Raw genomic sequence first — 26,139 nt, 5'->3', positions numbered from 1 at the left:
TGTTTGGTTTGGTGGGCATTTATCCTGTTCCTTTACCTGCTGGATATTCCTCTGTCTCTTCACTTTGTTTAAATTGCTGAGTTTGGGGTGTCCTTTCTGTATTCTGGCAGTTTGTGGAGTTCTCTTTATTGTGGCGTGTGTGGGTTTGTACAGGTGGCTTGTCAAGGTTTCTTGGTTAGGAAAGCTTGTGTTGGTGTTCTGGTGGGTGGAGCTGTATTTCTTCTCTCTGGAGTGCAATGAAACATCCAGTAATGAGTTATGAGATGTCTATGGTTTTGGGGTGACTTTGGGCAGCCTGTATCTTGGAGCTCAGGGCTGTGTTCCTTTGTTTCTGGAGAATTTGCTTGGTATGCCTTACCCTGGAACTTGTTGGCCCTTGTGTGGTGCTTGGTTTCAGTGTAGGTATGGAGGCGTTTGATGAGCTTCTGTCAATTAATGTTCCTTGGAGTCAGGAGTTCCCTGGAGTCAGGGTTTGGACTTAAGCCTCCTGCTTCCAGTTATCAGTCTTATTTTTACAGTAGTTTCAAAACCTCTCCTTCTATACAGCACCACTGATAAAACATCTACATTAAAGATGAAAAGTTTCTCTACTGTGAGGGTCACCCAGAGAGGTTCACAGCATTACATGGAGAAGAGAAGAGGGAGGAGGGAGTTAGAGGTGACCCGAATGAGATGAGGTGGAAACAATAGAGGAGAGAGTGGGCTAGCCAGTAATCACTTCCTTATGTGTGATCCACAACTGGACCGCTCAGAGATGTTCACAGAGTTATACAGAAAAGAGAAGAAGGAGGAAGGAGACAGAGGTGGCCAGGAGGATAAAAGGGGGGAATGAAAAGGAGGGAGACAGATCCAGCCAGTAATCAGTTCCCTAAGTGTTCTCCACCGTCTGGAACACACAGAAATTCACAGAGTTGGGTAGAGTAGAGAGGGGTTAGGAAGGAGACACAGGTGACCTGGTGGAGAAAAAAGAGAGTCAAAGGGAGAGAGAGCAGTCAAGCCAGTAATCTCACTCCCTAGTGAAAAATGGGTACTGAAGATTGGGTTCTTAAAGGTACAAAATTGGTAACAAATACATAAAAGCAAAAATTAAAAATCTAGAGTAGAGTTTGGAATTTCAAAAATACAATGTTAAAGAAAAGAAGAAGGAAAAGAAAGAGAGAAAAAACAAATAAACAAAAACAAACAAGGTCGCAAAAATTATAAAGAAAATATAGGTACAAAACTGATAACTAATACCAAAAAGCAAAAGTTAAAAATCTAGAGTAGAGTTTGGAATTTCAAAAATACAATCTTAAAAAAAAAGAAGAAAAAAAGAAAGAGAGGAAAAAAAAAAAACAAAAACAAACAAAGTCGCAAAAATTATAAAGAAAATACAGGTACAAAATTGACAACAAATACCAAAAAGCATAAATTAAAAATCTAGAGTAGAGTTTGGACTTTCAGATATACAGTGTTATATAAAAGAAGAAGAGAAAGAAACGGAGAAAAAAAAAAGTCACAGAAATTATTTTAAAAATCTATAGGTACAAAATTGATAACAAATACCAAAAAGCTAAAATTAAAAATCTAGAGTAGAATTTGGAATTTCAAAAATACAATGTTAAAGAAAAGAAGAAAAAAAAAAAAAAAAAACAAGGTCAAAAAAATTATAAAAAATATATATATGAAGTTTGCTTTTAAAAAAAGGGTTTTTTTTTTTTTTGCAAAGTATTAGGTTATAAAAGTGAAAATTAAAGGAATAATAGAGGATTTTAAATTTTTTTTAAATTAAAAAAAAACAAAGAATGATCATAAAAATAGTAAAAATATATCTAGGACTTTTTCTGGTTTTGTTGTGAGTATTGTGGGTTCAGTTCATTTTTGGCTAGTTCCTTGGTCCGACTTATATTTCTCAATATCTATAGGCCCCTTCCTATGTAGTCAGTACTAACCACAGGGTTTTAATCTATTGCCTGTAGCTTCCAAGGCGGTTCCCTCTGTTATAGCTTCTTCTGTTTACTGGTTTCTTCAGTGTCTGGTTTCTGCCCTGACACAAAGGGGACGGTGGAGGACACTTTTTTTTTTTTAGGCTCACTTGTTCAGTCGCGCTGTGGGGAGGGAGGGACGGTGCAAACAAATAACACTGGCGTGTGCTCGCAGTGCCTCAGCCACACTGGGTCTGCCCTAGCTCACGGTGCGTGTAGCCTCCCTGCCCACACTGCTCAGGCTCTAGGTTGCTCCACCGGGAACCATCCGTGGCCGGCCCTGGGCTGCCTGCACCTCGCAGGTCTAAGCTGTTCAGGTTCAGGCACTCGGGTAGTCCTCAGAGGCCCAGACTCGGTTGGGCCTGCGCTTTGTGCCCTTCCCAGGTCTGAGCAGCTCATGTGATGAGGTGTTCGGCCAGTGCGATTGCTGCAACTTATCGCCTCCCCGCCACTTGGTTATCTAGGTGTACAACCGGCGCGCCTTCTCAGGCAGATGTTGACCGTCCAGACCCCCAAGAAGTCTTAATTAGCAAAGAAGCCTGCTTACAGTTTTATAGATAATGTCTGTCTGGGGCTGTGATTGCCCCCTTCCGGCTCTGGCTGCCTGTAACTGGAGGGGGATGGTCTGCAGCCGGCTATCTCTGTTCAGTCTTTTGTTCCGTGGGCGGGCCTGGTGGTGTCTTAGGTTAGGGCTGGCTTTTCACGTGGTAGATATCCCACAGTCTGGTTTGCTAGCCCAAATTATTTCGCTCAGATAGCGCTCGGGGTATTCAGGCCAGATCCTTACTCTAAGCGATGCAGCCCGCGCCACGCCTCCCTGCCTAGCCTCCACTTGCTAGTGGCGTGTGCAGGCGTCTGCACTGCGTCTCCGCTGGGGGAGTTACCATAGGACTCGCAATCTGCGGGTTTTAATTGTTTATTTATTTTTCCTCCCTGTTATGTTGCCCTATGTGCTTCCAAGGCTCAGCACAGATGCGGCAGTGAGAAGGTTTCCTGGTGTTTGGAAACTTCTCTTTTTAAGACTCCCTTCCAGGGATGGAACTCCGTCCCTCCCTCTTTTGTCTCTTTTTTTGCCTTTTATATTTTTTCCTACCTCCTTTCGAAGACTTGGGCTGCTTTTCTGGGTGCCTGATGTCCTCTGCTGGCATTCAGAAGTTGTTTTGTGGGATTTACTCAGCGTTTAAATGTTCTTTTGATGAATTTGTGGGGGAGAAAGTGTTCTCCCCGTCCTACTCCTCCTCCATCTTAGCTCCTCCCTCCCCAATATTTTTATAAAGCCCCCAGTGTGCATGAGAAAAGCTCTTTGAGTGTTGCCCTCTCCCAGTCAGCCTCTTTTGGTCTCCTAGCCTGTCCCATAGAAGCTTTTGTTAAGCCCATTTTCACCTGAAAAAATGCTCATAAGAGTAAGTTTTTGGATTTTGGATTCTAATTGCCACTTGACCTGTAGCCCCTTAGTATTCTTTCTTATTATTACTTATTATTATTTGGATATTGTCCAAATTATTGTTCCATGTAATTCTTCTATGTTAACATAATCCATTCTATCTTCTATGCCTTTACAAATTTAGCCAAAGAGCAGAGCATAAATTTCTCTCTCTCTCTGTCTGTCTGTCTCTCTCTCTCACACATACACACACGTGTGTGTCTGTCATTCTTTCTGATTTGCCTCAGTTTTCTTGGGAGACCAACCAAACCCAGAGCTACTAGCAAAATGTGTAAGGAAATGAACTGAGGCAATCTGAAAGAATTGGAGATGTGACAAAATTAATTAAGGATGTGTAGGTTGTAATTTACCAATCTGTCAAAAATTCCTTAAAGTGCAATTTAAACTGCAGTTAGCAGGACCTGTAACTGCAACCTAGAAAAAAAAATTTTTTTTCTTTTCTGTTTTAAAAATCTTTATCTGTTAAATGTACTGATTCATTAGTTGTGGTTTCTTTTGCCATGAACACTCAAGTCACTTGTAGTGAAATGAATAAATCTCAGATTTATTTTCATTTTTTTCTCCCTACCTGCCCAGGTCTGTCCAGATATGTGCTCAGTAGAATCATGGAGCCTCAAAGACATCCAAGCCCTAATGCCTGGAACCTGTGAATATGTCACCTTACAGGGGAAAGGGACTTTGCCTATGATTACAGAAAGGACCTTGAGATAAAAAAAGATTATCCTGTCTGATCTGGGTGTGCCAAATCTAATCTCCCAAGACCTCAGAAATGTTAAATGAAGGGGGAAAGAGGGAGAGTCAGAAAGTAGCTATGTGAGAAAGAGGTGCTGACTTTTGAGAAGGAGGAAGGCCACAAGGCAAGGAGCACACTACCCTCTGAGTGAGGATGGCTCTCAGTTTACAAGCAGGAAGAAAATAGGGCTTGGATCCTGCAACTGTGAAGTATTGAATTCTGCCAACAACCCAAATGAAGGAGGACACGCTGTGTGTGCGTGTTCCTGTGGTGAGTCATGTCCGACTCTTTGCAATCCTTTGGACTATAGCCCACCAGGCTCCTCTTTCATGGGACTTACCAATAAAGAATACTGGAGTGGGTTGCCCTTTCCTTCTCCAGGGGATCTTTCAACACAGGGATGGAACTCACATCTCCTGTGTCTCCTGGACTGAAGGCAGATTCTTCACCCACTGAGCCATAGACAAAGCCCCACAAGGACACAGATTCTTCCCTAAAGTCTCCAGAAACTAACTCAACTAACCGTTACAAATTTGTGGCAGTATGTTATCACTAGCAGCAGAAAATGAACACAAGAGTGAACTCTAAGGTGCCTTGCACATTTGTAGCATGGACTGGAAAGCCTACAACTGATACACCAGAGTTATCATTGAATTCTTTTTTCCCCCATCTTCCCCATTTCTTACCCTTAAGGATGTAAAGTGTTTTCACTGGCTAAAAAAATAAATAAAATTCTCAAGCTCTTATCAAAGCCAAGTCAAGGAATGTATCATCAACTAACAATGCTAGTTCACTTCTATCGCTCAGTTGTGTCCAACTCTTTGCGACCCCATGGACTGCAGCACACTAGGCTTCCCTGTCCATCACCAACCCCCAGAACTTGCTCAGACTCATGTCCATCAAGTTGGTGATGCCATCTAACCATCTTATCCTCTGTCATCCCCTTCTCCTCCTGCCTTCATTCTTTCCCAGTATCAGGGTCTTTTCTAATGAGTCCATCCTTCACATCAGGTGGCCAAAGTATTTCAGTTTCAGCTTCAGCATCAGTCCTTTCAATGAATATTCAGGACTGATTTCCTTTAGGATTGGCTGGTTTGATCTCCTTGCAGTCCCAGGGATTCTCAAGAGTCTTATCCAAAACCACAGTTCAAAAGCATCAACTCTTCAGCGCTCAGCTTTCTTAATAGTCCAACTCTCACATCCATACATGACTACTGGAAAAACCATAGATTTGACTAGACCAACCTTTGTCAGAAAGTAATGTCTCTGCTTTTTAGTATGCTGTCTAGGTTGGTCATAGCTTTTCTTCCAAGGAGCAAGTGTCTTTTGATTTTATGGCTGCAGTCACCATCTGCAGTGATTTTGGAGCCCCCCAAAATAAAGTCTCTCACTGTTTTCATTGTTCCCCCATCTATTTGCCATGAAGTGATGGGACCAGATGCCATGATCTTAGTTTTCTGAATGTTGAGCTTTAAGCCAAATTTTTTACTCTCCTCTTTCACTTTCACTAAGAGGCTCTTTAGTTCTTCTTCACTTTCTGCCATAAGGGTGGTGTCATCTGCATATCTGAGGTTATTGATATTTCTTCTGGCAATCTTGATTCCAGCTTGTGCTTCTTCCAGCCCAGCATTTCTCATGATGTACTCTGCATTAAGTTAGATAAGCAGGGTGACAATATACAGCCTTGATGTACTCCTTTCCCAATTTGGAACAAGTCTGTTGTTCCATATCCAGTTCTAATTGTTGCTTCTTGACCTGCATACAGATGTCTCAGGAAGCAGGTAAGGTGGTCTGGTATTCCCATCTCTTTAAGAATTTTCCAGTTTGTTGTGATCTACACAATCAAAGGATTTGGCATAATCAATAAAGCAGAAGTAGATGTTTTTCTGGAACTCTCTTGCTTTTTCTATGATCCAACAGATGTTTGCAATTTGGGTGGTAAAAACATCCCTGACTTAATTTTCAGTCTTATTTCTCTTCCTTGAAACATATTAACAGGGCAAGTGGGCAGAGCTGTGAAAAGACAGTGACCTGGTCACTTAGGAGAAAGTGTGTATGCCCACATAGGGTTTTCCTTGGGGTTTGGAGCAAATATCAAGAAAACTTACCCTTGAAAGTGAAGGAAGAGAAGGAGCAAATATTGATTTATTTGTGAGTCATCAGACTTATTTTACAAAGGTCCAGGTACTATGCAAAGTGTCTTATGCATATTATCATCTTTAATCTATACAGCACTCATAAAAAAACAGGAATACCATGTCCATTCTACAACAGAGGAACTGAGGCTCAGGAAGATACAGTAATCTTCTAAAGGCCAAGTGGGGAATATGATAATCTGTCTGTCAAGGTAGTCAAGGATGAAAGTCATGGTGTATTCAATTTAAAAATAATAATAAAACAAAACTCTCCCTGATGCATATCAAGGAGTATCCAGAAATCTTTATCCTGAATTTATGGACAAAAAATGCCTCTCTGGAGTACCATTTTTACTTGCCTGAGCAGACAACCAGCCACTGGTAAACACAAGTTTACCACTACTGTCATGAACACTATTTAAGGTCACCTACTGTATGACAGTGGTAAAGAACCTGCCTGTAATGCAGGAGACCCCAGTTCAATCCCTGGGTCTGGAAGATCTCCTGGAGAAAGAAATGACAACTCACTCCAGTATTCTTGACAGGAGAATCCCATGGACAGAGGAGCCTGGTGGGCTACTGTCCATGGGATCACAAAAGAGTCAGACATGACTGAGTCTTCTGTATGCCAAGCAGAAGACTAGGTTACTTACATCTGTTATTCTTTATTCTTACAATAATTTTCTTCTGCAAGTAACCTCTTAATTTTCCAAAAGAGGAAACTGAAATTCACAAAGGATATGGTATATCCCCAAAGTCAATGAACTAATAAACAGCAAAGCCAGAGTTTTGATCCTTGTCAGGCTGATCCAAGCACACATTATCTCCAAGATTCCACAGGGTCTAGCTTCTGAGTCTAGCTCCTGTGAACTTCCTTCTCTGAAGCTCTCAATTCTGAGAGAACTGACAGATTCAAAAGCTTTCCCTTACATCTTCCCTGAGGACCACACAGAAATTCAACCATCTTGCAAAATCTCATTTGAAATTATCAGGCAATCAAGATTACTTATCTTCCCTTCCACAAGATGGGGGAAAAAAACTATGCCCTTGAAATTTCTACAGAGAACTGAGAGAAAAGGAAATGGGCCAACCTATTAGGTGATTATTGCAGTCATTGTGTTACCTAAGCTTAACTGATGGAAGCTTCAAACTGAGTTGAAGCAAACTTTAATACTGTACTCTGAGTTTTCCAATACATACTGCAGGTGTTTGCCTTCTTTGAATACAAGGGAAATATTTATTATATGACTGTATAAAACATGTAGCATTCTGCTTCCAGAACCAAGAGTTCTCACTGCCAAATACTAAGATCCACTAATTGATACACTGTGGGTTTTGGCCAGCCACTGTCTTATTTCCATAATGTCAGTTGGTGGTTTAGTACATTTTATTTTTTTATGGTTTGCTTGCATCGTTCACTCTGGGTACAGAGCCAATTCACCCACTAGAGCATTCAGCGTGAATTGCTGGCCACCGAGTTGTGACATTGCAGCTTCTGTGTAGATTTCAGACAAAGAGAGGCCAATTATTTTGTGGTATTAATTTGCATTCTATTTGCCTGTTACTGCTTTTTAAAAAGAGAAAGAATCAAACTATAGGAATATAGGTGGATTCAACTTAAGAGCAAATTCCTAAGCAACAATCCTTCAACAGAGGACCAGGGGTGGAAACTGAAATATGAGTAAGAGAATGGACCCCTTTAGCAAGTCAAGTGGCTCAGATGTTATTTACTAGCAAGGGCAACAGGTTGTGCTGGATTTTAGAAAACTGGACATTCTTTGTGGCAGCTCTATTTGTTCATCTTAGTGTGGTGTTGCTTAGTAATATTTCTGTTCCCCAAAGTTGCATTGCCTGTGGGCAAGTATAAACTGGACCTAAGCTTAGTCGGTGTCCATTGATGATCTGTATATCTGGGCATTCTTCTTCAAGTTGCCCAAGATCACTTCTCTGAAGGACAAAGAATAATCAAATGACCAGAACCATCATCCATTTTGAGTTAACATTTTTAAAATGTTATCCTGGATGTGATAAGATTTATGGAATTCATGAAAGTTCTGGTCTTCTAAAAAATTAGTGTTTATCAGCAAGGTAATCAACATGATGATATAAGCTCTGAAAATATATCTGTATTATCAACATGATTCAGAGGGAAAAGTCATACCCAGTGAAATTGACAATTTTGGTGGAATTGAGTGCAATCTGCAGTGTGTTTGTTTTTTTGTATGATAACCTTGGCTTGTCCTGACAGTTTAGAAAATAAATCTTCATTATATCTCCTGAAGATCAGGCACCCATCTGTCAGTTCATTAAAGCGGTTGTAGAAAAAAACATTTGGAAAGGATGATTAAACAAAAAGTAATTCTTGGCTAGAGGGAACTCCCCAACTGCAGACAAACAGAATGAATCACACCTTGGAAAACATAGGAGTTGGAAGGAATTCAGAACCCTGCTAGAAAAGAAATCAACCTGGGAAAGCTGCCTTACAGTCAGAACAGCATCGCTAAGACAGTGCATGCTGAAGAAGAGTGAACAGCTGCCAAGTGTGGAGGAACAATAGCCAGAGATGTAGGCATGGCATTCACGGGTGTATTGACAATGACCCTTAAAAAGTATATGGCAGCTGAAAAAGAATGGGCAGTGCTGGCTGTTGAGAAACAAAAGTCAGAGTGAGAGAGAGTATTGAGGGCCTGTCCTTTCCAGAACCTGAGTTGTTGAAGGCAGAAGGAGACTTATGTTCAAGATCTCCTGAATAAAAGGAAACCATTCTAATAGCCATATATTGCTTCTGCTTCTCAAGCACCCAGCTTCTCTTCTTCTGAGGAGTGCTTAGTATTTTCCTTTATGAAATCATCCTTTCCCTTGTCTTTGAATACATATTGGCTTAGGCTCACCTCACTTCACGTCCAAGGATGGGTATGTGGCTGTAATCCATGCAATTAGGATACCAGAGTCAGAGGTGGAGACGGTGTGATTAACCACAGTCAGGGGTAATCATGGGAAGACCCTAAGTAGATATAAATAGAAACTCCCTAAGCTCTGTCATTTACTACAGAGAAGGGTTGCTTAGGGCTAGTATAGCAAGAATTTGAGGATTTTAAAATTATGCTTGGATCATTGCTTGCTGAATAACATAGTTATTGCCTTGGATCACAATAAAAGTCTTTTCTGGGTGTTGAAGTAGCTGGATGAGTAAAAGACATGTGGTCTTCTGACCTTGTGAACATCTCTTCCATAGGGGTTGCTAAAACTTTAAGCTTGCCTATGAGCAAAACAAAGTCACCGATGAGCCTTATCCACACCCTTGCATCCTCATTCTCATCATATATGATTTTTGCCTCACTTACAGGATGCTTAGGAGGTAAAGCAAATAAGGTACATTTGAATTGAATCCAAATTGGATTTATTGCCATGAACTCCAGCCAGGTTTTGTAGTTAAACCTGGAAGAATCTGATTATATTAGAACCAATCAGAGGTGACCCATGGACATTGAGAGAAGTAGCTGAAAGGAAGAGGAGGAACCCCTATTTTGTTATTTTTACAGCTATAAAATTACTATACTAGGGGAAAGGAGCAGAGGAGGGATGATTAGGAGAACGGGATTAACAGGTACACACTATTACACATAAAAGAGATAAGTAACAAGGACGTACTATATAACACAAGGAATTATATTTAATATCTTGGAATACCCTATAATGGAAAATAATCTGAAATTTATATCCAAATAACTTTGCTGCACACCTAAAACTAACACAATATTGTAAGTCAACTAAACTGCCAATAAAAAAAAATAAAGTTACTCTTCTAAAACTATTGGGAGAAATCTTGGTACCATACTGGGAGATACTGCCAAAGAATGGAAATCAAAGAAAAGCAGTAAGAGATGGAGGACAGATCCTGATGACATCATTTAAACCTATACCTAAATCTAGCTATTTTTTTGATCCTTTGTTTATAAGCCAAGATTTTACTTCTTGCTTAAGTTAGTTTGGGTTCAGATTCTTTTCATTTTCAACCAAAAGAGGGGTCCTAATTTATTGTGATACGTGGACAGTATTTTGGAGGCTTTTCTTTTTTTTATTTTATTTTATTTTTAAAATTTACAATATTGTATTAGTTTTGCCAAATATCGAAATGAATCCGCCACAGGTATACCCGCGTTCCCCATCCTGAACCCTCCTCCCTCCTCCCTCCCCTACCCTCCCTCTGGGTCTTCCCAGTGCACCAGCCCCAAGCATCCAGTACCGTGTATCAAACCTGGACTGGCGACTTGTTTCATACATGATATTATACATGTTTCAATGCTATTCTCCCAAATCTCCCCACCCTCTCCCTCTCCCACAGAGTCCATAAGACTGATCTATACATCAGTGTCTCTTCTGCTGTCTCGTACACAGGGTTATTGTTACCATCTTTCTAAATTCCATATATATGCGTTAGTATACTGTATTGGTGTTTTTCTTTCTGGCTTACTTCACTCTGTATAAAAGTTCCAGTTTCATCCATCTCATTAGAACTGATTCAAATGTATTCTTTTTCATGGCTGAGTAATACTCCATTGTGTATATGTACCACAGCTTTCTTATCCATTCATCTGCTGATGGGCATCTATTGGAGGCTTTTCTTGAAGATTTTAGGAATCGAGATTTCCAGCTGTGTCAATTAGGTACCTATTGTTCCTCAGCTCCAGTAGCATCCCTCATCTATTCTGTGAGTCTAGAACTGGGAGCCTGCATACTACATTCCCCCAAATCCTTTGCAAACTATTTTCCTCTTAGCTTTGGCCAATGAGAGGCAGTGGCAGGAGATTAGAAAGGAGGTGAAGTGAAGTGAAGCGAAGTCGCTCAGTTGTGTCTGACTCTTTGCAACCAACCCCATGGACTGTAGTCTACCAGGGTCCTCTGTCCCTGGGATTCTCCAGGCAAGAGTACTGGAGTGGGTTGCCATTTCAGAGAAGACTCTTCCAGCTTCCATTTCTGATTACAGGAGCAGACAGCCATGGTTCCACCTTCCAGCATCTTTTTGCACTCCTGGCTCAGGCATCAGTGGTGCCATCCAGCAGCTATACTGCTCTGTCTTAGTGGCTGGAGCAATGACACAAAGTGTCCCACCATAAATCTGAACATTGGCAACATGGCAACCTCCCATACCAGTCCTGCTGGGGCTCCTCTTCAAGCTACTAGTGCAGTTCTGGAGTCCTCTCTACCTTTCTTTCATGTCCCTAGACCTAGACATGTGAGCTAAATGTATGCATTTGCATTAAGTCACCAAATATTTGGGACCAGGTTTTCTAGCCCTACAGTAGTCATAGACACTGTTACAATTTATGTAACTAATTTAAACCTCCTTAATAAAATGTAATCTTCTGTCTTCTCCTAAGGGACACTAATATACCAAGTAATCCTGTCAACATGAGGTGCACAGTGGGAGTTGGGTGGCTTGATGATCTCCAAGAAGGCTATTAATGTTAGCAGGTACATGGTTCTCCCAGGGACAGACCAGTTGGCCAGTTACTATTCTGGTGACTGGTTCCCTACCTGATAATTCCTTGGGAATATAATCCCTCAGCGATGCGTGCTTGCCTCTCAGTGAAGACATGGTTACTCATGAGTAAATCATTTATTTACTCATCCACTCCAAGTAAATTACTCTGAGATACTGTCCCAAATATGGAACAAGAATTGTACTGTATATTATTAATAACACTATACAACTATTCATGTTGTACAAACTTCAGCAAAACCCACTGTTCTAATGATCTACTACTGCCTACCCTAAAACTTAGTGGCCTGAGACAATAATGATCTCGTTATGCCCTCAGATTCTATGGGCCAGATATCTGGATCAGGCAGAGCAGGAATGGCCTGCTGGTCTCTGCTCCACAAGGTCTGGGGCCCTGGCTCAAAGACTCTGCTGGGTGAGGCTGATTCAAATAGCTGAGCTGGTATCATCTGGACACTCTTCACTCATCAGTCCAGAAAGTTGGTTCAAATAGAGCACCTACATGTAAGCCCTCCCTCACAGCAGTCTAAGGGTTGTTATTCAGCTGCCCGGTCATGTCTGACTCCTTGCAACCCCATGGACTGCAGCATGCCAGGCCTCCCTGTAGCTGGGTAGTTGGAATTATTACCTGGAGCTCAGAATCCCAAGAGTGAATATTACAGAAAATAAGGCGGAAGCTGAATGGCCTTCATGAACTAACCTTGGAAGTTACACAGAATGCCTTCTGCCGTACCCTCTTGGTTGAAGCAGTCACAGGCCATTCAGATTTAAGGGCACAGGACATATACCCACCTCTACAGTTAGACAAAGAAGATGCATCCTGGCATTAAAATCACCATGCTCACCATTCTCTTGGGAAAATGGAATGCATATAAAGTTAACCTCGCTTTCTTTATTGTCATCTTTATTGCAGTATCAATAACATGCAGACTCTGGATTAGCTGCCAGTCCAGGAGTGTCTAGGATAACCTAAGGAGGACACTGAACTGATTGGTTCCCATATTTGTGGATAGTTTCATTGATCGTACGGTACCCTCTGAAAACACAGCTATAGTCAATAAGGCAATGGAAACATTTCAAGCCTACATGAAAAACTATTTTCACAAATTATAATAATTAAGTTGCCTCTTTACATTGTCTGATCTTTTTTAAAATCTCATCATGGCTTACTTCCTTAAACCCCCAAAATAATACACATTCCACAATATGGAGCAGGGTCATAAGCAGATGAGATGAATGGAGAAAGGAAAAAAAAAAAAAAGCAGCACTCACCTCTGATTGTGAAATGGGGTCCTGGGGAGGGGTTTTGTGAAATGATAATAACCTCCTGGAGTCCCTTGTAACCTAAGGAAGCGGCCCATCAGTTCTAGAAAAAAGTCCACATGATGAATTCTTCATGTATCTGGGTGTTCCTGCCAAGGGTAGTACTCAGATCCAGACATATCCTTCACAACACCCAGCATCCAGACATTAGAGATTTAAACAAACAGTAAGCTTGCGTAAACCCCACATATTAAGTAAAGGGGTGGGAAAGAATCTCAGCACTATCTAGCTCTGCTTGTGTCACAAATAGAAACCATAAATGAATCTAAAAATGAAACAGGTTATGGATTATCACCACATGGCACCATCCATACATAAAAAAACATCTGCTGTTCAAAGTCTGTCCATAGGGACAAAGGGGTTGAGCATAAAGGCCAAAGCAATTTGGAATATCTGCTGACTTCAGACCTGTCCGTATTAACTCATGGTTATAATGCTTATTGCTGATCCCAATTCTAATTTAGTTTCCCCTCTTTAAGTCCTTCCAACACAGTCATTATGGAATTTTGATTACCTTTTGAGCTTCCCTTTGCTTGTCAAATCCAGTTATTTTCACATCACGATCATGACCACCGCCTAGATATTCTGATCAGAATTCAAACTTCCCCCAAGGTTTTGTAGCACACATCGCATTTGCAACTTTGACCTCAAACTAATAAATTTTCAAAAGCACAATTAACTGCCTTATTTGATCCCACGGCCTTCCATTCCCTGGCTTGGTTGTAATGAATGCCCTCAATGATACTCTTCATCCCACTTCTTCCTTCTTACACACCCTCTGGACCGTGGTCAGAGGAGGTTAGACAGCACCAGAACTGGATGGAGAATAACTAGAGTCTAAAGAACCTCAGCTGGAGATGCCCAAGAAGCACTTGGAGGTGAGTTGGCAGAGCCACATGTAATAGAGAGCAGGGGGAAAAAAAGACAGGAAACTAAAATGGAACAGTTCTGTTCTAGGATAATGTTTTGTTTATTATGTTTTTCCTCCAAGGAGTGCAAACACCTTGCCCAAAAGAACATACTGCCACTCCTGATAAATTGCCAGAAATACTCTCAGCAAGCCTCAGAAAGCAAGGTCTCTATTCGTTTCTACGGAAACCTCAGCTCGACATGAAGTAGCTCATAGTACAACAATCTACAAACACTAATAAGACCTGACTCCTGAGTCAGGAGAGAGTGGGGAAAAGAGACAGGCACATTAGAATGACAAAGGGAAATTCCAAACCCTCCGTTCCGGGGCCCTGGAAAGACGTGTTGCTGAGGACATGGTCACTATGGAATTCATGTTGATGGAATGAATAGTTCATCTTCTTCACTAGAGTACTGGTGCATCAATTGTGTCTGCTGGGATACTGATAACTCCTTTCTTTCCTCTACAGAGAGACATCCCATTCCCCTGACCCCACTCATCCCCCTCCTACTCCTAACAGAACAATTAAGGAGGCAAGAGGCTTGGTGGATGCTCCTTGAGACAGCCTTCAGCAGAGGCAGCCAAGGCAAACTCAGTCCTACCTGCTTATAAATGCCACTGTTCACTGCCTGCCTCATCACTTTCACCCCTGCCGCTGCTGCCTACAACCTCCTATGACAGCCACCTCTGCCCAGCTTCCTTGCTGCCCTTCCTGAGTCTGCATTGTTGGGAATGCTTCTTCCCATGCCCACTGGCCATGGATCTCTCTGCTTCAGGAGCCCAGACCACCCAGCACTGGCAGCATTACTTCTCCCAATCCTGGGTGGGAGCAGCTACCTACTTCAGAACCAACCTCACACTGACTCAAAATGTGCATTCACCCTCTGTCTTCCAGCAAAGAAATTCATTCCAACCCAAACTGGACCATTTTTCCTCCTCAGCTCTGTGTGGTTGCTTTGACTCCTGCCCCCATGTCTAGACTAATTTCCCACATCCTGCGTCAAAGACTGGTTCCTTATCTTTAGCTTCCGTCAAGGACCTGTCAATAAGGTAGGGAGATATCAGAGTTCATCTACAGTGATAAGAATATATTTCTCATAGAATCATAAAAAAATGATGGAGTATCAAGAGTGATGGCTCAGTCTGCACACTCTGGACAGCTGAAGAAAGTTTGAACCCTGGATCTGATGAAACTGGGTGAAAAGATATTTGATGCAAAAATAAACTGTCAGCCTCCCTCTTTATTGTCAAGTCCCCTATACATCAAACTAAGCTTCTTTCAGAGCTCAAAATAGTGGTTTTAAAATCTTAAGGTGCATTAGAATTACCTGGAGGGCTTGGTAAAACACGGGCACAGTGGTAAAGAATCTGCCTGCCAATGCAGGAGATGCAGGTTCAATCCCTTGGTGAGGAAGATTCCCTTGGAGAAGGAAATGGCAAATCACTCCATCATCTTTGCCTCAGAAATGCCACAGACAGAGGAGCCTGGAGGGCTACAGTCCACTAAGGATCACAAAGAGTTGGACATGACCGAGCAACTGAGCACATGTTTGGTAGCACACAGCTCACTGGTTCAACAGATCTGGGATGGGAACTGAAAATCTCCATGTCTAACAAATTTCCACATACTGTTGATGCTGTTGATCCGTGGATCATACTTTGAGAACCACAAGTATAAAGACTTGGCTTTTGGAGAAAAAGGCCTTATTTATGCATAAGGAGAGTCTGTGGGTTAGGAAAACAATGTAGAGACCTCAAGGAAAAGAAACCAATTTACCCTCAAATTCTTCTCGGTAAGAAAGAGATATCAGTCTTCCATGGATGAATATGACTGTGGTGGGGAATATGATCTGAATGCCTTCCTCACTTTTGCCATTCCAGAGGGCATCACAGATGTCCTGGGCACTCAGACATTGGTGCAAAGTCCTTGGCTATCTTCAGAGCCCAAAGCAGAAATCACAATTCAATAGCTTCTCATAGATGGCACAGTGCATGGGACTACATATCCCCACAGAAACCCAATGAAATACATAGTTATGTGGTTTCCATTGACCCTTGAGTTGAGGCTCAGACACTATTTTGTGTGGATCACTTGTGTGCTTTTTAACAACATGAAGCATCCTCTTTAATGCTGAGATTCGATAGGACTGCTTCTTTTCCTCTAAGATAGGGGAGGAATGCCTTGTGGATGACCTTCCAACATTAAAATGCAGGGACAGGCTCTGGCACCAATAAACTCTGGCTCATGTAACAAAGAGGAGCTTTCCCACATCCAACCATGGCTGTCTTCAAGTCCTGTTGTGCCTTTAAGGACACAGAGCCTGGCAGGAGGGGCATGTTTCTATGGAGTAGTTGCCATGACAATGGACTTTGATGCTCAAGGAAATATTAGTTATAGTGAAAACAAGGCTGGTGATTTTCCAAGATCAGAAAGTAAGCCTGTCTGTTTGAGTTGTATTGCTGAGGGGTTGAAGGTTTAAGATATATGAAGCATCAGATGCAGGATAATAGTGGAAAGTCAAGGTTCATTGAAAAAAAAAAATTTACTGATAAAAATGGGTATACAAACCTCCATTAACCATTCTCAAATCATCAGAAGCTCAAATTACTCTCATGTGTGTTTCTTTAATTATTTGAAAGATAACTTGAGATTAGTCCAGTTTAGTTCAATGCATTTGTACTTAGCATCAGCAAGGTAGTGTGCCAGATGCTAATGCCACACACATGAAAGCAGCTCATCTCTACCCTCAAGCTGATCGCTGTCTGATTACTTAGATATGGATTGCTCCTCTAGCCTCAGGACTGGAGCTTGAGACTGGAGCACTATCATTAGGAGCATAGACTGTGGAGTCAGAAATGGGTGGTGTAAACCCTGAATCTACAGTTCACAGGCTCTAAATGATTTGATTGATGTCACTGAATCTCAATTTCCCCACCTTTAAAATAGGGATAATAATTCCTCCCTAACAGGCTGTTAAAGAATCAATAAGAAAATGCTTGTGCAGCACTGAACATCGGACCTGACATAGAGCAAGAGAATAAGAGGCATTTTCTTTCTTGGCTCCTGTCCTCCAGGCTGCCTGCCTAAGACTGACATCTAAAACAAGGAATCTGGCAGCTGCAAGCCCTGGTCCCCATCTACCGGTACCCTGAAATTGTAATTAGGTAGATTATTAGGGTTTGAGGGTTTTACATTTAAGTCACTCTGGATACTGACACCATTGTAATTTGTACCTGGGCTGTTATTTTGAGACCCATGCCTTTATTTCTTTCTTCTTCAGCTGGGTCCCTGTTTTATCGCACCCTTCTCCCTAGGTTTGACATCCCATCTCGGTGTTATACTTAGTCACCCATCTCTTACAGAATTACTGACATGCCTTTCTCCTTTTCTTTCTCACCATTTTTAAGTTGAGTCTTATTTCTGTGGCCTCACTAATGAGTTTTGATTCACTGCCTCATCTGCCTCTTAGTCTAATTAGACATATCGCCATATATTGAGAGCCACTCATTTAGCCTCATAGTAAAACAAAACTGGAGAGGCCTCTTGGCTCTGAATCAGATGAAGAAGTTCAGGCGATGGAGCACGTGGATAATTTCTAGGTATACCAGAAGTCCCTATAGTAGAATCACATGAATTCTTTCGAGTTTTGGAGCCAATCTCCATTCCAGAGAACCGAACCCCTTCACTATGACGTTGACTTAGTAGGCACAACTGACTGATCCTGCCAAGGTTGTCCTGAAATTAAAAATAAGCATACCTAGTACCAAGTGCCTAGACTCCTCCAAGATGTGCATCATCCCTATAATGTGGCTTTAATAAGAAATATTTGGTAGGGTTGAGATCAGGTGCTTGAAGAAGTACCAGGAACCAGCCTACCTGGAAATGAGTGCTTAGTGTAAATTTATCCCACACAGAACCTGGAGGTCCAGGTTTCCAAAGGAAAGTGGAGGTGGCCCTGGAGAAATCTTTTCAGAAGCACAGACCACTAAAAATAGGATACGTTTTTCCCAGAAAATTCACAGGGACACCTATCAGCTGCATGGAGATTCAAATGTCAAGAAGTAAAGTTAAAAACTCGGAAATCCATCAGCTGACCCTTAAAAAGCTCAGACAAAAGAGGAAGGTAGCACTAGCTGAGGTAAGTAAAAGCCATGGGAAATGTTGCTGCGTTGATGGAATAAGCCAGCAAAATTTGGCAATGAGTTGGGTATATTAGCAAGGAGATGAGTTAATGAGAAATTCAAGGATTTGGGCCTGAGCTTCAAGAATGGAACGGTTTTTCATTGAGATAAAGAAGTTTGAGGAGGAAGAAACTATGGAAGAGATTAGAAGCCAAATTTTGGAAATGTTAATTTTGAGTTACATGTTAGATATCCAAACAGAGATGAGCAACAGGTAGCTAGACACAGCATTCAAACCTGGAGTTCAGAAGAGGGATCAGAATTTAAGACAAAAATGTATCGACTGTCAGACTGTAAATAGTGTTTCCCCCTGGAGAAGGAAATGGCAACCCACTCTAGTACTCTTGCCTAGGGAATTCCATGGATAGAGGAGACTGGCTGGCTACAGTCCATGGGCTTGCAAACAGTCAGACACGAATGAGCACACGTGCATACAAATAATGTTTAAAGCCAGAGGATGAGATAAGATGACTAGGTCATGAGTACTCATAGAAGAGCAAAGGTGTCTGAAAAAAAACTGTTCTTCTTCTTATTCTTCTGACACCAAATGTTTGGATTTTTCACACCAAGCAATTCTCCAATTCTCTGTAGACATCAACTGGATATCCTAAAATTTAAGACTGTGTGCCCAGAATTAGTGCATATCCCATAAGTTAAGGTCTCTGTCCCCCAAGACTCCCTACATTGCAGATGCTAGTCACAAGTATCAGGTGCCCATGGTATCCACACTTTGGTCTGACTTGCTATAGATCAAGAGTTCCTATAACCGTCTCCTCAGACTTGATAATCTGCTATAATGACTTACAGAGCTCAGGGAAACATTTTACTTACATTACTTGTTTATTACAAAGACTATTATAATGAATGCAAATGAAAAGCCAGATGAAGAGATTTGGAAGGATCTTGAGCACAGAAGCCTCTGTCCCCCTAGAGTTGGGATGTGCCACCATGCTGATACATAAATGCATTCACCAATCTAGAAGCTCTCTATACCTCAGAGTTCAAGAATACTTATGGAGGTTTCATCATGCAGGCATGATCAATGACTAACTCTATCTCTAGCCTCTCTCCTCCCTTAAAGGATGGAGGTGGAGCTGAAAGTTTTAGAAAGTTTTGGTACTTCTAATGACCCATCCCCACCATGAAGCCATCCAGGAGCCCACCAAAAGTCCTGATTGGAGCAAAAGATTCCCCCATCACTCAGGAAATTCCATGGGATTCAGACTTTCTGTGTAATAAGCTCTTATTATCTTTATTACTCAGGAAATTAAAATGGTTTTAGGAGCTCTGCATTGCCTGGGAAGAGACCAAATATATATTTCCTATCATGTCACAGGGTCCAGTGGCTAAGCAGTAGTGCACTCCAATGTTCAGAGGCATAAAAGATAAAGTGCCTATATTCTAAAGTTGGTCCAAGAGGCTGAGGATCAAGGGCAGAGTTAACACTGGAGCTCTGGAAGCCACATTTCAGACACTGCTCTGAATAGTGAGAAAGGAAATTCTACTGCTGAGGTGGAAGACCAAATAATCTAGGAAAAGTGTTTGTTAAGGAATGCCCTAGGCCACCATATCCTGTTATTAATAATGGTAATGAGATACAGAATCAGAGGTCTAAACCAAGGATTCTTAAGCTCCTTGGTCTCAAGACCCCATTGCAATCTTAAAACTTATTGAATTTTTAATTAGGAAGGTCACATATATTGTTCCATGTGTTAAACACATACAATGTTTAACATACTGGAAATTAAAACTGAAAAGATTAAGCATTAGAACAATCGATGCCATCATTCATTAGGTAACCTCTGGAAAATTTCACTGTACACCTGTGAAAGGATTAAAAAAGAGAAAGAAAAATAACATCTGAGTGTTGTTATAAAAATGTGAAAGTGTTTTTGACCCTGTGGACCCCAGGAAAGGATCTTAGAGAGCCTCAGGGATCCCTTGGCCCTGTGTTGCAAACCACTTATCTAAACAATACTAACAGTGGAAATTGGGTGAGGGTATTTAGAAGTAGACCAGAAATAATCTGACTGATGGGCTGTGGAGGGTAGTACAGGTGACTGAAGTGTCTCCCATGACACCTAGATTTGAGCCTGGAAAAGTGGTGTCTTGCAGGGAGATAAAGCGGTGGTTTTCAAAATCCAATTGTAACCCATTAAAGGACAGACTGTTCAATTCAATAGATGGCAGCCACCACTTGTTTAAATGAAACAGACAAAAATATAAAATGTCATGAACTTCTTACATATATATGCATACTGAGTCAGGTTGTGGAATACAGCTGCTGGTATGAGTGCAGTTTGAGAATCCTTGAGACAGGGAATTATCACTAGAAAAAATCATCTTGTGACCAGCATCCTTGCCTCAGGTTTTGTCCTCCATGCCAGAATGACTTTCCAAAATGTCCCTCTAAATGCAACAGTCCTTTATTTAAAGTCATTCAATGGCCTCTCCTCTTTTATTATAGGACAAATTCCAAACAGCTTAGCATGCCACAGAAGGCCCCAGACGGTGTAACCTCTGCCACCTCTCAGATACTAACCTTCTACTTTCTCCCACAAAGCTCTATTCTCAAGTCAAAAGGAACACCTTTCAAATCCCCCAATATGCCTTGATTTCATTGGTGCCGACATGAACCCTGCCCTGTGAGGTCATTTTCTCTGCCTAGAATTATACCCAACTCATGTTTCAAGATCCAGCTCTCCCAGGTATGGTAGAACATAACCAGATCCTCATGGAAACCTTCTCTTCCTAGGAATATGGGCAAACCACATCCCCATACCCTTTTGTATCTAGGTGGAGCATGTGACCAGCTCTGGCCAGGGTATGTACAGAGAGTAAAGTATGTTCCTTTCAGCCCAAGTCCCCAGACTGTTCTGTGCTGTCCTCTACATCGTCCCTGTTTCTTCCTCACTCCACAGCTGGAGAGAATCTCTGGCCTCTAGCAGATGTCAGAACGAGCATTCAGTTGGCCCTCTATATCTGTGGGTTCCACATCCACAGATTCAACAAACTGCAGATAGAAAACAATAGAAAAAAAATTTCAGAAAGTTCCAAAAGGCAAAATTTGAATGTGCCACACCCCAGCAACTATTTATGCAATGTTTACATTGTACTCAGCACTATAAATAAACTAGAGATGATTTTGGTATCCACAGGAGGTCCTGGAACCAACACTCCACAAATACTGAAGGATGACTACAATGAACACATCACCAGTCCTTGGATTTTTCATGATCCCAAAATAAGCATCTATTGTTTTAAAATGTTAATACTGGGGACTGCATGTTTTAGCTGCACTGACTAGATCACTATTTGGGAGTTGGTCTTTTGAGGATTTTTCCCAGTTTTACTGAAAATACTGATATACGTCACTGTATAAATTTATGGTGCACAGCATGATGGTTTGATGTACATATACTGTGAAATGATTACTACCATATGTTTAATTAACATTCATTATCTCATTTAGATACAATTTTTAAAAAAGAAAAAAAAATCTCTGCTTGTGATGAGAACTCTTAGGATCTTCTCTATTTTCCTATACATCATTGAGCAGTGTTAACTACAGTCATTGTGTTGAACAATATATTCCAAGGACTGTACCTTATAACTGGAAGTTTGTACCTTTTGATCACCTTGCTTTGATTTGCCCTCCTCCCAATCCCTACCTCTGATAATCACAAATCTGATCTTTTTTCCTATGAATTTGATGGAGGGTTTTTGGTTTGTTTTTGTTTCAGATTCCACAATAGAAGAACAATCATACACTTCTTGTCTTTCTCTGTCTTATTTTACTTAGCGTAATGCCATCAAAGTCTATCCACATTGTAACAAATGGTAGTATTTCCATTTTTTATGGTGGGTAATAATCCATATGGGGCTTTCCAGGTGGCTCAGTGGTAAAGAACCCACCTGCTAATGCAGGAGACAGAAGTTCAATCCCTGGGTCGGGACGGCCCCCTGGCGTAGGAAATGGCAACCCACTCCAATATTCTTGCCTGGAAAATTCCATGGACAGAGGAGCCTGGTGGGCTACCATCCACGGGGTCACAAAGAATCAGACATGACTGAGCGACTGAGTATGCAAGCACTAATCCACATTATATATGTTTCCACAACTTCCTTTATCTACTCATCTGGTGATGAACACTTAGTTTATTTCTGTGTCTTGGCTATTGTAAATAATGCTTTTATGAAATGAGGCTGCAGATACCTTTTTGAGTTAGTGTTTTTGTTTCCTTTCGATAAATACCCAGAAGTAAAATTATGAGCTCGTATGGTAGTTATATTTTAAATAATACATTGGGTTTCACGCTTTGCCATTTACCAGATTCTCTCATCATCTTCCAGTAGGGAGACTGAAAGACAAATATCCTTCTTAGTTCAAGCTCTTGTTACAGTCTCCACTGTTCCCAGCCTCCTCAAAGTCAGAGTCAAAGTCAGTCTCAGGTCCAGAGTCAACAACAAGCCCAGACAACTGGAAAGCCTCAACAGAAGCCTCTGTTCCTCCAGGTTTAGGAAAACAGTGGAGGAAAGAGCTCATTCCTGTATCACGCAGGGCAGTCATCCCTGTCCACAGATCTGCAGGAAACAAACACAGCTCATGTCAGGTCTTGTGGGCCTTGATAAGAATTTGGAATTTGACACTGAAAGAAATGAGGAGCCATTCAGGATTTTCAGCACCAAAATGAAATTATATGACTTAGAGTTTTAAAGACATATCCAGGCTACTATGTTGAGAATAGATTATGTTGGTCCAGGGGGAGGGTAAAGAAGGGAGATCAGTATGATGGCCAATGGGTAATTCACAGGACAATAATGGTTACTTGGTCCAGAGAGTTAGGTGGCAAAAAAAATGTCTGGATTCTGGATATATTTGGAAGGTAGAGCCAACTTGACTTTTTGTTGTGGTTCACCTCAATCTCATATCTCACTTCCTGTTTTCATGTAACGCTTTGTACAAATGTGATAACCTCAGAGGGTTCCCCAAACACTCCATCTGAAACTGCCTTCTTATGACCTGTCACTCTCCCTCTCATCCTGCTTTGTTTTTCCCTTGTAGTCTTATCTACCAAAATGATATTATATATGGATTTGTTGGCCTGTTAATTATTTGTCCCTCCAAATAAAATGCTTTTTTTTATGATAGCACAGGTTGGTCTTTGTTGTTACTATATCCCTGGAGCACTGGCTCATAGCTGATGCACGTACTTGTTAAATGAGTATGGGAACTGATTCAATCGATCTTACTGGGGCCACAAATCTTGTTCCTAACATATCAAACAATAAATACAGGGCCCTTCTCTTCAGCATATTTTTTTGTGGTGGGGAGGTGGGGATCATCTCGGTGATGAAAGAAAGAACTGGCATGACCTGAAACCTGGCCCCACTTTGCTCTCTGTCTAGGGTCAAAGTCTCACCAACGGGCTCCCACTCTGCATATTTCTCACTTATTCTCTTTGCCTCATCCATTTTATTCAGTATTCAATAGGTTTCCAATTTCAATCTGTGACCGAGGATCTCCAGGATTGGAAACCACGTTGTAGTACTTTTACATAGATCTTTTCGTTGTCAGCCAAGCGTATTTGCCACTATCATTGGTGCTAAGGAATATTGAAAAAAGCCACCTTAATCTGGTCAAATGGACCCCAGCATTCTGGATACTGTGATTTTGATGCAAGAGACTTCCTGACTTGTGAAGGATACATTCTGACATTCAATAAGACCAAGGTCATTAGCCTTACTAGCAACAGCTTTATGTGGAGTCAGAAAAGACACTCTGAGAGGTCAGACAAACTAGGTTCTGCCCCCAACTGGGACACCAACCACTGAGTCCTCTTCTTTTCTGTCACCTCATTAGCCTCAGTGAAAAGCATCTTTTTCTGAGAATTAGTGATGCTGCATGAACTGATGAGCTGAGAACCACAGGAATGCCATCAAAAGGGAGGAGCTGGGGAAGAAATGGCCACTTTTGTAAGGTTAATTTTACTGCTGATGACAGTGAGTAATTTCCTGCTTTCTATTATGCTCCTGCATACCTAACCTCCTTGCAGTCTACATACATCAGAAGCGAGAACATTTAGGGAATATTTACTAGATGTCAGATACTGACATCATTTCCATTATTTTTTTCATCCCATAAAACTCATAGAGTAAGGCACCTTTATTGTCCTGATTCCACACATAAGGGAAGTAACAGATCAGTAACAGACCATTACTATCTAAAACACCATTACTATCTAAAATACCAGCATTTTGACAACTATTCTAGAATATCTTCACCTTAATTATTCCCATAAACTACTCTGACAATTTCAGCCTTCATTCTGGTGCAATTTCACCCTCACACCCCCACCTCCATCCCTAGACAATGTCAGGCCAAATCTCTAAAACTCAATCACCTCATTGCCCATCTATTCCTCAAGAAGGAATATTTTGACTTTTGACTGTAAATCTTCAATAACAGCAGGTTTCCAAGACCCTTAAGATATTTTCAATGAAAAATAAAGTGTTTCCCCTCTTAACAGCTTTATACTGTATAATCCAGTGTTAACTGTAAGCAGTATGTCATAGAGCAGACTTCTAGAACTTGTTGATCTTTTCTAACTGAAACTTTATACATGTTGAATAACAATTCCCCGTTCTCCCTTATCATTCTTACCACAATAATTTTAAAGTCGGGGAAGGGGGTACAGGAGGAAACTCTTGCAGGCAATGGATATGTTTTTAACCTTGATAGTGGCAATGGCGTCAGAGGTGTACACATATGCCTGAACTCATACACTAAATATGAGGAGTTTTTTGTGTATCAATTACACTTCAATAAACCTATTTTTAAAAAAAGACATTAAAACCATTAATTTTTTAAAAAACAAAAATATTTCACTTTGACTAAAAAGGAGGTGATCTGGCAAGAGGGGTCACGTGACCCCCTTGGTGAAAAGCGCAGAGCTTCCAGGGTGCGGGGCAGCACGCGGCTGTTGCTGCCGCTGCTGTTGTCAATACTCAGCCTGTCACCCGCATCTTCCTGATGCTTTCTGAACAGCCTCATTCTAGGTGTGCTTGATTTTGCCCACCAGAGCAGTCAAAGCCAAAGGCAGTGTTTAAAGGAACCATTTTGTTACATATTGCTTTCTTTTATTAATTAAGAAAGGCAATATAAGATTTTTTTAAATGCATTGCAAACCACCCATCATTCAACCACTCTTACAAAACAATTTTCCTCTTTCCTCTTTCAGATATTTTTTGTGGTTTTAATTGCAGCAAATTCAAGAATTTTTCATCCTTTATTTTACTGAATATTCCATTATAAACTTGTTTTTCAGAGTCTTCAAAGTACTGTCTTCGTGGTTATATAAAATGGCATCATGCAAGGGCAATACAGTTGTTAAACAACTCTCCTAATGTGGGGTAGTTAAGCTGATTTCTTTTGTTAAATTTTTGCTTATAATTATAGTTTATACAACAGAGTGCCGGCGACATGCCAGACATTTTCTAAGTGCTCCACATTTAACTCATTTGATCCTCACAACAACCCACAATTTAGGCTGCCACACTATGATGCCTGAAGAAACTGAGGCACAAGAAAGTCACATCACTGGCCCAAGGTCACCGGATAGTTGAGTGGGAGGCTGCAAGGGCATCTGGCTTCTCAGTGCATATACTGGACTGCTATGCTTCTCTCCATTGCAACAAACCTATCTGTGCAAATGTGGAGTCTTTCCCTGGCAAATAGTTCCTTAGAATAAATGCACAGGGTCTGAAATTATTGGGTCAAGACACATGAATACTTTTATGGCCCTTACTAAATATGTCTGCAATGCCATTCAAAAGAGTTCTTTCCACTTCAAACTCCACCAGCAATGAATAATTGTGCCAGCAGGACCATGCACTGGCCAGCTTCAAGTTCTATTACCATAAATTTTCATTTTGCTGCTTTAAT

The sequence above is a fragment of the Bos indicus genome, chromosome 28 (genome assembly GCF_029378745.1).
Source record: "Bos indicus isolate NIAB-ARS_2022 breed Sahiwal x Tharparkar chromosome 28, NIAB-ARS_B.indTharparkar_mat_pri_1.0, whole genome shotgun sequence".
NCBI classification, from domain to species: Eukaryota; Metazoa; Chordata; class Mammalia; order Artiodactyla; family Bovidae; genus Bos; species Bos indicus.
The sequence above is the reverse complement of the archived record's forward strand: the minus strand, read 5'-3'. Positions refer to the sequence as shown.